The sequence below is a fragment of the Corythoichthys intestinalis genome, chromosome 2, assembly GCF_030265065.1.
Source record: "Corythoichthys intestinalis isolate RoL2023-P3 chromosome 2, ASM3026506v1, whole genome shotgun sequence".
In the NCBI taxonomy this organism is placed as follows: domain Eukaryota; kingdom Metazoa; phylum Chordata; class Actinopteri; order Syngnathiformes; family Syngnathidae; genus Corythoichthys; species Corythoichthys intestinalis.
In genome coordinates, this window is record NC_080396.1 from 18,409,955 (window position 1) to 18,423,165 (window position 13,211).

Consider the following 13,211-nt stretch of genomic DNA (forward strand, 5'->3'; position numbering starts at 1 on the left):
TATATCATATTTGTTGTAATCCTTTAAATCCTATCAAATTTACATTAAGACCAGGAATCGCTCTTATGTACCGGTTGCTAATTTTTGGGCTAAAGGTAATACACATCAATGGGCTGCTCGTGTTCCTCTCCTAGCTATCCATTGAGAACACAAGGCCTCCCTGGGCCTTGTGTTCTCAATGGAACAGAAGTTGCACCAAGCTTTTTGTTGCGTTTCTGTATGTGAAGTGATTAAAAAATTTTTTTACTTGAACCTTAATTAGGTACATATTTGAGTCATAAGCACATGGAAAATCTATCAGCAATGTATTTTAATACAAAATATACTAGAATAAAATTAACATATCTCCTACTTAATTTAAAATAATAATTAGAATATTTTCCATGCAGCTTTTTCCTCACGAGGGTCACGGAGGTGCTGGAGCCCATCCCAACTAACTACGGGCAGCAGGCTGAGTACACTCTTCACTGGTTGCCAGCCAATTGCAGGGCACAATGAGACAGCCATTGACGCACACACTCATACCTATGAATAATTTAGCGTTCAATCAGCCTACCGCGCTTGTTTTCGGAATCTGGGAGGAAACCTGCACAGGGAAAACATGCAAAGTTGCAAACACACAGGAAGGCCGGACGGAACCCTTGATCTCAGAACTGAGACAGATGTGCTAACCACTTGGCCACTGTGCTGCCATAATTACCATCCGAATTTAGAATTTTTTTGTTGTTGTTCGAAAAATTAAATTAACCCTTATGGTCTTGGGCCTTTAGGTAGTGTGTGTTGGCCATTTTTAAATATTTAAAAAGTGAAAACTAAGGTTATTTTTGTTTTTTTGTTTTTTTTAATTTAGGTGCACTCAGTCCCCTCAGCAATAACATTTTTGCAAATGATCACACAAATGTAATGTGGAAATACATGAAATAGACAAAATTATACAATTAGTAAAAATACGCAGAGAACAAGAAAATAAATGATCATTTTGAACATGTTTGAAAATGCAAAACTTTTATGTTGTGTTCTGTTATCATGGCAAGCAACAGTACCTTGACCAATGAGATGAGTGGGATTTGGTGTTGTCATTGTTCTGACAGCTCATTGGTCAAAAAGCAGGAGAGGCAGGGGAATGCGTTTCCCAGCATATTCTTGTAAAGCACCATACCTGTATTTGTCCATTCTACAAATGAGATACTATTTTTGTCTTTCATGATAATATAATAATTATCAACAACTATATATATATATATAGATATAGATCCTACTCACCAACGTCACAGAATGACGTGTCGCTGTATCCGGCCGCCATATTGTCCGTCTTTGTTTATCCGTATTCTCAATGGTTTTAATTTGTCGTGCAATTTATAGTGCAATTCATGGAAGCCCCGGTGCTTTCAGACGCTGTAAACTCATTGGATGCATTGCATAAAAGGCGTTATGTGGAAAAGCTTCAGTCTATCCATTCGCCAGGTCCATATTTGATGCCTAAATCGATATTTTTCGACCCGCTGTCTTCGCCCTCTCTGCCTGACACCTGCTACGCTGATATCTACAACTATCTTGTCCACACAAAATCAGCCTATTCTCACGAAAGTTTGAAAAACTTTAAGAGCAGCACTCTAAGCAACATTGCCCCGTGTGACCCTTCCAATTTTTTTAAAATGGCGACAATCAATTAAAAAAAAGTTGACTGCGATGGCCGACGCTTCAAGGATAGGTGGATATTGGACTATTTCTTCAATAAAACACGCAACAACTGTGTCTGCCTCATTTGCAAAGAGACAGTCGCTGTTTTCAAAGAGTTCGATGTTACGTGATAATATTACCGAACAAGACACGCGACATTACAGGGAAGATACGCAGCGAGAAATTATAGCAACTTGAAGCTAGTTTATTTTCACAGCAGCAGTATTTTGCAAGAGCCTGAGTGTCGAAAGAGAACGCCACAAAGACGAGACTGTTGAAATTATGAATTAAAAAAAATAAAAAATAAAGCAAATGTGACACACAGAAGGGCTTGCTAACATTTGTTTAAATATATTGTTCTATGTAAATCAGACAAGGTAGCCCCCTGCATTTTTACCACACCAAATCTGGCCCCATTTGCAAAAGGTTTGGACACACCTGTTTAACTGATGATCGATCCGTAGACGAGGCCAGCTTCTTTCACTTGGTACCAGCTAAATATTATTCAAAACGTAATGATGGTGGAAGAAATAAGCATCTTGAATTTGAAACTGTATGTTGTGATTGTGTAATTGTGGTTGTCAGCCCAAAACCCTCTAAATATGTATTAAATGCATCTTACCAGATATAAAATGACTGCTACATAATCTGTAGTGATCGTTTGGTGCCCAGTTTTCTCGTCGAATTGCAGCAGTCCATCTCGCTCTCCTCTCCGGGTCTTTCGGAATACGGTAGAACTTCAAGTCTCTCAGTCTATCTTCTCTGTTATTGCAACCAACCGCCACACACGCCTTCACCATTTTGATTATTAAAGTTAACGAGCAGAAAAACACGCCATAATAGGAGGAATTTACGTAGCGGTAATGCTAAAACCCGACGGGTAGACGGACAACACGGCGCGGAGGCGTGGTTGTGACGTCATGTGAGTAGGGTCTATAAGGAGCTATACAACATTAGATACAATAAATCTAAGAGTGTCATTATGATTTTAAGAATCAAAGAGGACAAACTTTGTTTTCTCTGTTTTTAGGTTGTCTGGTCAAGTCCTGTAGTCAGGTAAAATAATTTTCTCATATGCTCACAGACACTGACTGACAACAAGGACATATTTCGACCGTGTCGCTCATTATATGTCCAAGCCAATGTTTTATCCCGAAAATTTGGTCAGTGCTCTGATGAAGTCAAGCTCGCCCTGTTCGAGGACTACTGTTCTCCCCTCTACACTGAGCATCAAGAAAGCCCACAAACAGTTTGCTGAAGACATGTTAACAAAGCATATAGATTACTGGAACCATGTCCTATGGTCTGATGAGACGGGCGGGCTAGCTTGTGTATCGTCTTCAGAAGAGGCTTCCTCCTGGGGTGACAGCCATGCACACCAATTTGATGTAGAGTGCGGCGTATGGTCTGAGCACTAACAGGCTGACCCCACCACCCCCACCTCTTCAATCTCTGCAGCAATGCTGCCAGCACTCCTGTAACGAGTCACATGACATTTTGGAGGGAAAATGACAAGCAGTACTCAATTTGGGCATTTAGGGATGTAGTTTCTACAGAGTGTACTCACTATTGTTGCCAGGGGTTTACATATTAATGGCTATATTTTGAGGGGAAAATAAATTTTATTATATACAGTCAGCTGCACACAGACTACTTTTCATTGTGTCAAAGAGTCATTTTGTCAGTGTTGTTCCATTAAAGATTAACTTAAATATCTGCAGAAATGCGAGGGGTGGACTCTTTTGTGATACACTGTAGACCACAATCTATTACACAATTTATTACACCTCAATCACATACATCTCTTCTTTCAGCCCTTCACAGTATTATACAAGCACATACTGAACCACATGTGAAGAAAAGTCACAACAGAACCTTATAGTTTCTAGTTAGTGCGTCCTTTCACGCACACTTGAAAATGATCAATATATATTCATTCATTCAATTTATGGCAGAAAACGCTCAGGTGACTTGAAGTTCCGCTCTGACACCCCCAATTTAGCCAACTTTCAGAACTGTCCGATATGCATGTGTGATACATCATTGGAAAGCTTAAAATCTCAATTTTCTGTGGGAAGAAAACTTTTGAACAGGAGGGCATTTGAAAAAAAAAAATTAAACAGGAAAACCCTAACTGGAGGTGAGAGCACGTGAGAGCAGAATTAAAGACGCCACGATTTTAAAGAGATATTATCGCGTACTTACCTTGTTTCGATCCAAAAACTCCATGTAGCATGTATCACCGAGTGTCAAGACACAGATGTGAATGGCCACAGCCGGATTTTTGGGGGATTTTGTGGGTGAAACATGGTAATATAACAAGGGTCGCGATGCAGAAATCGCAGATATCAAGGAGTGGTCGAGATGTTCTTTTTCATTTATTCACCCTTTTAAATGATTTTTTCCCAATTTTTCTTTGTTTGGATCGATTATTATCTAAAATATTGGGGGGAAATGCGACAGTAATGAAAAAAATACAATTAAGCGATAGTTATGAAGTAGATATCTGACTTTTTTTTTTACAGACGTTAACTTTTTCATTGTGACGTCATTTGTTTAAAAGTTTAAAATATGCGAGTGAATAATTTTTTAAAGTCGTTTTTTTTTTCTTTTCTTAAACTAAATATTAGACATCAATTAATGATTCTAAGCTAAAAATGACAGACATTTTGAATAATAAATACAATTACCTTCTTTTTATGGCTAGGTTGAAACAAGTGATTGCGTGACGTTTGTAAACGGGTTTCCAGGGTAAAACGGACAAATTAAAAATAGTTCGGGGGCTTATTGCACCATGAATCTGCTATGGCAGCATATAGACATTGTTCTATAAAACACAACAGTACTTTTTTTTTCTTATTTTTTTTTAAAGTCTGGAATCTTACGAACTAATGTGGACGGTGAGAAGGAATGCTGAAATTCAGCTTAATTATTATATGCGCCCACTTACGTCTGTCCTCACCACTCGTGTGGCTCCCTCAGGTTGGCTATGGGAATGCCTCCGGCTTCCTGATTATACTCTCAAGCTTCCTGAGTTTGTGTTTTTATCAAGTTGGCTCAGTGACAGATCCTAGATCACCATTGGCCTGCTCTCCAATGCATCTGGCATGCTACCAATGGCCTTTGCCAGAAATGCGTACATGTTCTTCTTTGGTTAAATAAATAAAAAAAAAAGATCCACATTTTTTAAATTCACCACCATGATTTAACTACCGTTTTATCTACCTACACCCAGTGTACAGTAGTTAAAAGATTTTACTCCAACTTTAACTCTCGGACTTTCTCTCCAGCTCATTTCTTGACACTCTTCTCCCTGATGCCTGTTCCACTGATCTGTTCCCTTCTGTCCCGGCAAATGCATGATTCTTCATACAGTGAGTTGTTTTTTATTAATAATATACTAGTAGATAAAGTATATATATAATTTTAAAAATATGCTTTGGTGAAGGCCAAATATGTGCATACATGTTATGTTTATTATGTTCATTTGGGCTATTCTCCTTTCCAGGTAAAGTTCTCACCTCACTGCAGCTGTCTTTGAAAATTTTCAGTGCGGGAACAAACTTGTTGTATGCTGAGATTTATCAAGAGACTTGTAATATATTCACTCTTTTAAACGATTTTTTCCCCAATTTTTCTTTGTTTGGATCGATTATTTATCATCTAAAATATTGGGGGAAATGCGACAGTAATGAAAAAAATAAAATTTAGCGATAGTTATGAAGTAGATATCCGTGACTTTTTTACAGACATTAACTTTTTCATTGTGACGTCATATGTTTAAAAGTTTAAAATATGCGAGTGAATAATTTTTTGAAGTCGTTTTTTTTTTTTTTTTTTTCTTAAACTAAATATTAGACATCAATTAATGATTCTAAGCTAAAAATGACAGACATTTCGAGCAATAAATACAATTACCTTCTTTTTATTGTTAGGTTGAAACAAAAGCGGTTGCGTGACGTCTGTAAACGGGTTTCCAGGGTAAAACGGACAAAAATAGTTCGGGGGCTAATTGCGCCATGAATCTGCTATGGCAGCATATAGACATATTGTTCTATAAAACACAACAGTTCTTTTGGCTTAAAATATACCAGTTTATTTTAATGAGGGGTGCATGAGCAGAAACTGCTTTTTGAATCTTGTCTGTTTTCCGCCAAATATATATATATATATATACAGTATGTATATATATATATATATATATACATATTTTTTTTACAAGTCTGGAATCTTACGAATTAATGTGGACGGTGAGAAGGAATGCTGAAATTCAGCTTAATTATTATATGCGCCCACTTACGTCTGTCCTCACCATTCGTGTGGCTCCCTCAGGTTGGCTATGGGAATGCCTCCGGCTTCCTGATTATACTCTCAAGCTTCCTGAGTTTGTGTTTTTATCAAGTTGGCTCAGTGACAGATCCTAGATCACCATTGGCCTGCTCTCCAATGCAGCTGGCATGCTACCAATGGCCTTTGCCAGACATGCATACATGTTCTTCTTTGGTTAAAAAAAAAAAAAGATCCACATTTTTTAAAATTCACCACCATGATTTAACTACCGTTTAATCTACCTACACCCAGTGTACAATAGTTAAAAGATTTTACTCCAACTTTAACTCTAGGACTTTCTCTCCACCTCGTTTCTTGACACTCTTCTCCCTGATGCCTGCTCCACTGATCTGTTCTCTTCTGTCCCGGCAAATGCATGATTCTTCATACAGTGAGTTGTTTTTTTTATTTTATTTTATTAATAATATACTAGTAGATACAGTATATATATATTTTTTTAAAAATATGCTTTGGTGAAGGCCAAATATGTGCATACAGTACATGTTATGTTTATTATGTTCATTTAGGCTATTCTCCTTTCCAGGTAAAGTTCTCACCTCACTGCAGCGGTCTTTGAAAATTTTCAGTGTGGGAACAAACTTGTTGTATGCCGAGATTTATCAAGAAACTTGTAATTGGTTTCCCGGACTTGTCCTGATATTATCAAGCTTGATCTCCATCGTGGCCATCATACCTATAAGGTAGCATATGCATACAGTGCTCAAAAGCATAACATACCTCAAATAGCAATGTATAAATTCAGAATTGTTATTTTAATTGTAAAATATGGATACTACATTATTGTTATTCATGAATTACAAAAAAGTGGAATAACAGACCATCTATATGAAGTCATTAGTGTAATTACAGAATAATATGTGAAATAGAAATTCTAGTTGATTTAGCCCATATTCCCAAACAGAAGAATAGTTTTAGTGGTTGAATGCTATACCTAAGTATTGTTTAATTTGATGGGCTCAACATATTAACTTTAATTTACAGCTACAACAGGATGAACAAGCGTTCATTAGCCCCTACAAGTCAAACTAGATTGGAGATCGAGTCCCCCGCAAGGTTTAAAAAATAATAATAAAGGCTTGTGCAATGTGCATGAAAGTGTCACGACATGGAGGTGAGATGGACCCAAATGCAGGGTTTACTGCAGGGTGGCTGTTAACTCAAAAATGTTTTAATGATAACTAACAAAAACACAAAGTACAAAGAAAAGGCCAGGGGATCAAACAAAAGGCATTAAAACTTACTTAACGGGCGAGAATCAGAACATGAGGGCTTGACACAGGAATAGACAAGACTCTCCGATAGACAATGACCCAAAAAGAACAGGCAGCACATGGGGAAACGGAACAATGAGGCACAGGTGGGTGATACAAGAGGCAGTGGATTGGTCAAGACACAAGGAGCAGGGCACAACAGATGAAATCAATGGGTAATCACAATGACAAGACATACCAGGGCACAAAGCAAACCCAAACCACGACAGAAACGCTTAAAGATAACTCCTTTACTCATTACTGATTTATTTTTATGAGCAAAATTATTATTTTTTTATCCTAATACATAAGGGTAACAATATGAATACAGTCTGTCTAACTACAAAAATATGAGCATTTGTGAAGGTGAGGAAAGATTAATTTTTGTCCATACACACAGGGGCGCCGTATAGGGGTGAAAAGTGAGACTGATTCTAAGGGCCCATGCCCTGATGGGGGCCCACAAAGAAAATTAGAACATTAGGTAATCGTTTGCAAATTAAAATATTAATCATTATAATTTTAACAGGAATAAAACAAAGGGTTTCTTTTTCTTGTTTTGTTTCTGGCAAAAAGTAAACACCCAGAGAGCATATGTATTGCCAGACCAAACCCCCGTATTTTCATTAAATGGTTTGGTCCGCCCTTCCTTCGATCAGACCGGGAGCAACGGTGCGCATTAAGACCAGTCAATGACTCAGAGTGCGCGGAGCGTGGTACTGCAGAAATGTTTTCAAAACAAAAATCGGGCTTTCAAAAGAGGAAAGAAAAGAAAGCAAAATAGGAGATGGGTAGAAAAGGCCAACAGGATGTGACGAAGTACTTCACAAAGGAAGGTTGGCGTCTTGTGTCAGTGTAGTGCTGAAAATTAATCTGTTATTTTAGCTCCGAAACAAGGTCCCAGCTCACTCCGTAAGAAATACGGGATTTCCCCAGCCTCAATGAACGACATTTACCTATTCGAAAATATGAATTCCAAATCATGACGGCATTTTTTGGTATCTTACAGATGTTGAAAGTTGGTGTGGAAATTTTCTTTTTTAAAATTGGGTTGAATCCAGTTTGTCAAAAATCTATTGAATTTAGTTTGTCATCAATTGAATTTAGTTTGTTAACAAGGGACCTCGCTTCGGAGTTGTAGCCTAGACCCTACTCACGTGACGTCACAGCCACGCCCCCGCGCCATGTTGTCCGTCTACTCGTCATGTTAATGAATTAGCGCTTCGTAAATTCCTCCTATTATGGCGTATTTTTCTGCTCGTTAACATTAATAATCAAAATGGTGAAGTCGTGTGTGGCGGTCAGTTGCAAAAAGAGAGAAGATAGATGGAGAGACTTGAAGTCTTACCGTATTCCGAGAGACCCGGAGAGGAGAGCGAGATGGACTGCTGCAATTCGACGAGAAAACTGGGCTCCAAACGACTACCACAGATTATGTAGTAGTCATGTTATATCTGGTAAGATGCATTTAATATATATTTAAAGGGTTTTGGGCTGACAACCACAATTAAGATCATTGCTAGGCTAATCGCCGACAACATACACTCAGACGTTGTGAATGAACTACCTGAAAACATATAATTATAAGGGGATAATAAGACAGTTGTCATACAATTAATTTACAATTTCACTATTGAGGTCAAAAGCCAAAAAATAAATTCAACTAGGGACAATCTGGAGTAGTGCTATCGCACTTCATATTTATTACATATTATATATGTATGTAGTGAGAGTGCTATCGCTAAACCATATAAACATTAAAAGCCCTAGCTCCATTGACAAATGACATGAAATACATTAGACTTGACAGTGGATGTTAGCAAGAACAAAAGATTTTGAATTGAAAATACCGTAACTCACCTTCCCGAGCACAAGATAGATTCCTGCCGAATTTTCGTGGACGAGGACCTGTTTCACCCAACCAGCAACGAAGTATTTATAAGCCTCCAAGCTCTTAAAGTTTTTCAAACTTTCGTGAGAATAGGCTGATTTTGTGTGGACAAGATAGTTGTAAATATCAGGGTAGCAGATGTCAGGCAAAGACGGCGAAGACAGCGGGTCGAAAAAAATTGATTTAGGCATCAAATATGGATCTGGCGAATGGATAAACTGAAGCTTTTCCACATAATGCCTTTTATGCAACGCATCCAATGAGTTTACAGCGTCAGATAACACCGGAGCTTCCATGAATTGCTCTATAACTTGCACGACTAATTGAAAACAATGAGAATAGGTCTAAAAAATACGGACAATATGGCGAAAAATGCAGGAAAAAGCAAAGCACTGCCCAAATCGCCGTGATGAGGCTGTGCACGAAGGACGTGGAGATATTTCTCCATCTTTTGAACTATGTTGTAACGTGTTTTTCTTTATATTTAATATTTCTGCAATGTTTCCTTTGAGTGCAGAATCCTATTTTTTCAGTTTTAAACATTAAAAACATTAAAAGCCCTAGCTCTATTGACAGCGACACGTCATTTTGTGACGTAGGTGAGTAGGGTCTATAGTGGATATCGCGAATTTCCAGACGAGGCAAAGCCTACTCCATAATGAAATACTGTAACTGTTTGCTAGCTAGTGTTAGCTCCACTTTTAGCTTACAATTAATCAGTTCAGCAGGCAAACCCTTAGCAATCTCTTCATACTAAAACAGTTGTATACTGTATACAGCACTGTATACTGTAGTATAGTTAAGTTAAAACAAAACATTTATTCTAAGTCATTCATTATGGTATTTGCTTTGAGAATATAACTAATAAACATATATTTAGATTGTAAAAGATGGCCAGGAGTACATTTCTTATAGATGATATCAGGCTATTCATTATTGCTCTATATGCTGTATGTTTACATAAATATATTTTCATCTTAAATTAATGCAGAAAATGCACAAATTAGGGTGTAAAGATTAACCAGAATGCAGGAAATTACGTAGTTGATACTCTAAATGTATGTGTGTGTCCCGGCACTGGTGGTGGGGCCCAAAGTGATATCTTTTCATGGGGCCCAAAATCCCTGGCAGCGCCCTTGCATACGCAGTACTGTACAACCAGTTGGAAAGTCTTACAGATGAACGAATTCACTGGTGTACGAAGTATCAGATGGGTAGCTCAAGTGAAACAGCAGCTATTGATGACAGAGAGCTGAAAGCGGAAAGTACAGTAGCCCACCCTAAAACAACTGTGACATCAGCAACAACCATCTTAGAGAAAGTATTTGATCATGATCCTAAAGATACAAGCTCACCTGTGAGATACAGTGGAGCTAACGTCATAGGTTGGGCCTGTATTTATTCTTATGAGTTTTGGTAAACTGCATTGAAGATGTAATACATGATGACAGCAGGAAGATGAACTCATAAGCCTATGGAAACATGTCTGCTGATTTGATGAAAGATGCAGCCAAAGTGAGTAGAAGACTGATGGGAGTGATCTCTAAAACAAACAACATCTGAAAGAGCCGTGAAAGCCCGGGAGAAAAAGAATGCAAAACCTTGGTTGATTTCCATGGGTTAGAGACGTAAGCACATTTGTAACCAAACAGTAAGTCACGTGCAAATATATTATTTTTACCGGGGTCGACAACTCGTGGCCCCGGGAGTCGCATGCGACTCTTTGAAGTTCGAACTCTCTGATGCGGCTCAGTTTTATATTAAATAAATGAATATTTGATTATAATTTATTCTGGCGCTTGGGAGATTTAACAAAGAAGTTTAACTTCAAGTCAGGCTCAGCCTTCAGTGTGTTTGTTAACAGAACACGAATCCACCAACTATGTAAAGTCACGGTTGCTATTGTGAAGGTGTGTGTTCTGTGGATGAAGAATGAGGTTAAGCAGCTGCTAAAAGTGTGGGACTTTGCCTTCAGGTCTGGAGACATTGAACTTTACAGCTCAGCCAGATCCAACCTAAAGAGGGGAACCAAACAGGCAAAAGCAGCGTATGCCAGAAAAATTGAGGGAAACCCCCATCATGTCTGGCAGGGCATCCGTGATTTAGTCCATATAAATTATCGCCAGTGCTTCCACCAGAAGCACTAGCACAGACCTGGAATTGGAGCTGAATCAGTTCTTTGCTGCCCACTGATGCCGTGCCCCTTACTGTGAGGACATACTATAGAAGGTAAGGGGGGTGTTCTGAGGTGTGAACCCATCGAAGGCAGCTGGTCCCGATGGTGTCCAGGATAGTGTACTGATGTGCTGTGCAGATCAGCTAGAGGGGGTTTTACAACCATCTTCAACCTCTCACTGTCTGCCTGCCTGCCTGTCTCCCAGTTGCCTGAAATCTGCCACCATTGTTCCCATCCCCAAGAGACAGTTGGTCGGCGGCCTTAATGATGACAGACCTGTGGCTCTAACTTCCATCATGATGAAGAACTTTGACTGGCCTTGAGGCACATCAAATGTTTACTGCCTCCCAGTCTCAACAAGCACCAATCCGCATATAAGGCTAACAGGTCCTCTGGACATAGCAGCAACAACCTCGTAAAATTTTTTGGATGACACAACTGTGAACCATAACGGCGATGAGGCGGACTACAACGTGGAAGTCCTGAACCTCACTGCCTGGTGCTCCCTCGACAACCTGGCACTCAACTCCTCAAAAACTAAGGACTTGGTGCTGGATTTCAGGGGGAAGAAGGGGGACCCCATACCTCTTCTCATCCAAGGGGACCTGGTAGAAGGGTCAGTGACTTAAGGTTTCTGGAAACGTACATTCCACAGGACCTTGCATGGGCCATAAACACCTGTGCCCTTGTGAAAAAGGCACAGAAGCACCTGTACTAATGCCACTGAGAAAGGTCAATGTGTCCCAGGGGTCTGCTGTTGTCCTTCTTAGGTGCTCAATAGAGAGCATCCTGACCCACAACATCTTAGTGTAGCTATAGGCAGCTCTCAGGCTGTCAAGAAGGCTCTGGAAAGAGTCAGGAAATCACCACAGAGCATCATAGGAGTGCAGCAGTCCTGTCTGTCAGACACGTATAACACCAGGTGTCTGCATAGGGTCAAAGTCATCAAATGTGACAGTTCACACTCCAGAGCACACCCCTGTTGCCCCCAGGGAACAGGTACAAATCCATCAAAGCCCGTACTTCAAGATTTATGAGCATTTTATTCCCCAGTGCAATTAGGGTACTAAACGTAGGCTACAGTAATGTTATAATTTACTTAGCCTCATCTCAATTTTATTCTACACTTGTATTTTTACATGTATTTTCTTTAGACTTTTGCACCACCTGATTTGCCTTTAAATCTTGTTGTACTGTTCTCTCTGTGTTATACTTCGAAGTGTTAACATAGATAAACAGCAAGCCAAACTCCTTTTCAAGAGCCAGGAAGTGAGCGTCCTTGCTTCTTTTATTGACCTCCTTCAAGCCAGAAAGTCACGCTGACAACTTTGAATCGGAGTGAAACTAAAAAAGAAACACAAAATATATGCTTAATACAATGCTAACAATTGGCAATGCTAACATTAGAACGTCTCAGGTAGATGCTAACTGTATTACAAATAGGTGGACTGTATGCAAAAATATAGTTCGAAGTTGCCTCAATCTTGGTAAATAAAACATACAAACGCAATAAAGTGCAAACATAACCATCAATATAGAAACATAAGCATGTAAACATTATAGACTCAAATTCAAGTAATTTGTTTGGATGTAAGATCATGTTATGCTTTTATTTTGAAGTCTTTCTGAAGCAGGAAGTAGTGACGAAAGGAGGAAGTAGTGACAGATTTATGTGTGGGAGAAAGCAGCAGGGCTGCGCGCTCATTTGGTTTCTTAATCCAATGCAATCCTACATTAAAACCCCTCATTCACTGTACTGTTTATCTGTTAACACTTGGTAACAGAGAGAACAGTACTCTTGTTGTACATTGTGTATGATGATTCAATCCAATTCAAATGTTGACAAAAGTTCTGACAAGTAATT

At 39.0% G+C, this 13,211-nt stretch overlaps 1 protein-coding gene across 4 annotated transcripts in view; it reads left to right on the top strand.

The window, feature by feature from the left end:
• The first annotated feature begins 121 nt into the window (after positions 1-121).
• Positions 122-13,211, top strand: part of dnase1l1 (deoxyribonuclease I-like 1) — a 35,272-nt gene continuing 22,182 nt past the window's right edge. Inside the window, exons 1-4 of one of the 4 annotated variants that reach the window (XM_057821843.1) lie at positions 122-2,736; positions 4,971-5,054; positions 5,189-6,400; positions 6,554-6,710. The gene's annotated coding sequence lies outside the window, so the exon portion shown is untranslated. Of the gene's footprint in view, positions 2,737-4,179; positions 6,401-6,553; positions 6,711-13,211 lie in introns of those variants that run through there. The other 3 variants (XM_057821854.1, XM_057821825.1, XM_057821834.1) reach the window with 3 other exon arrangements.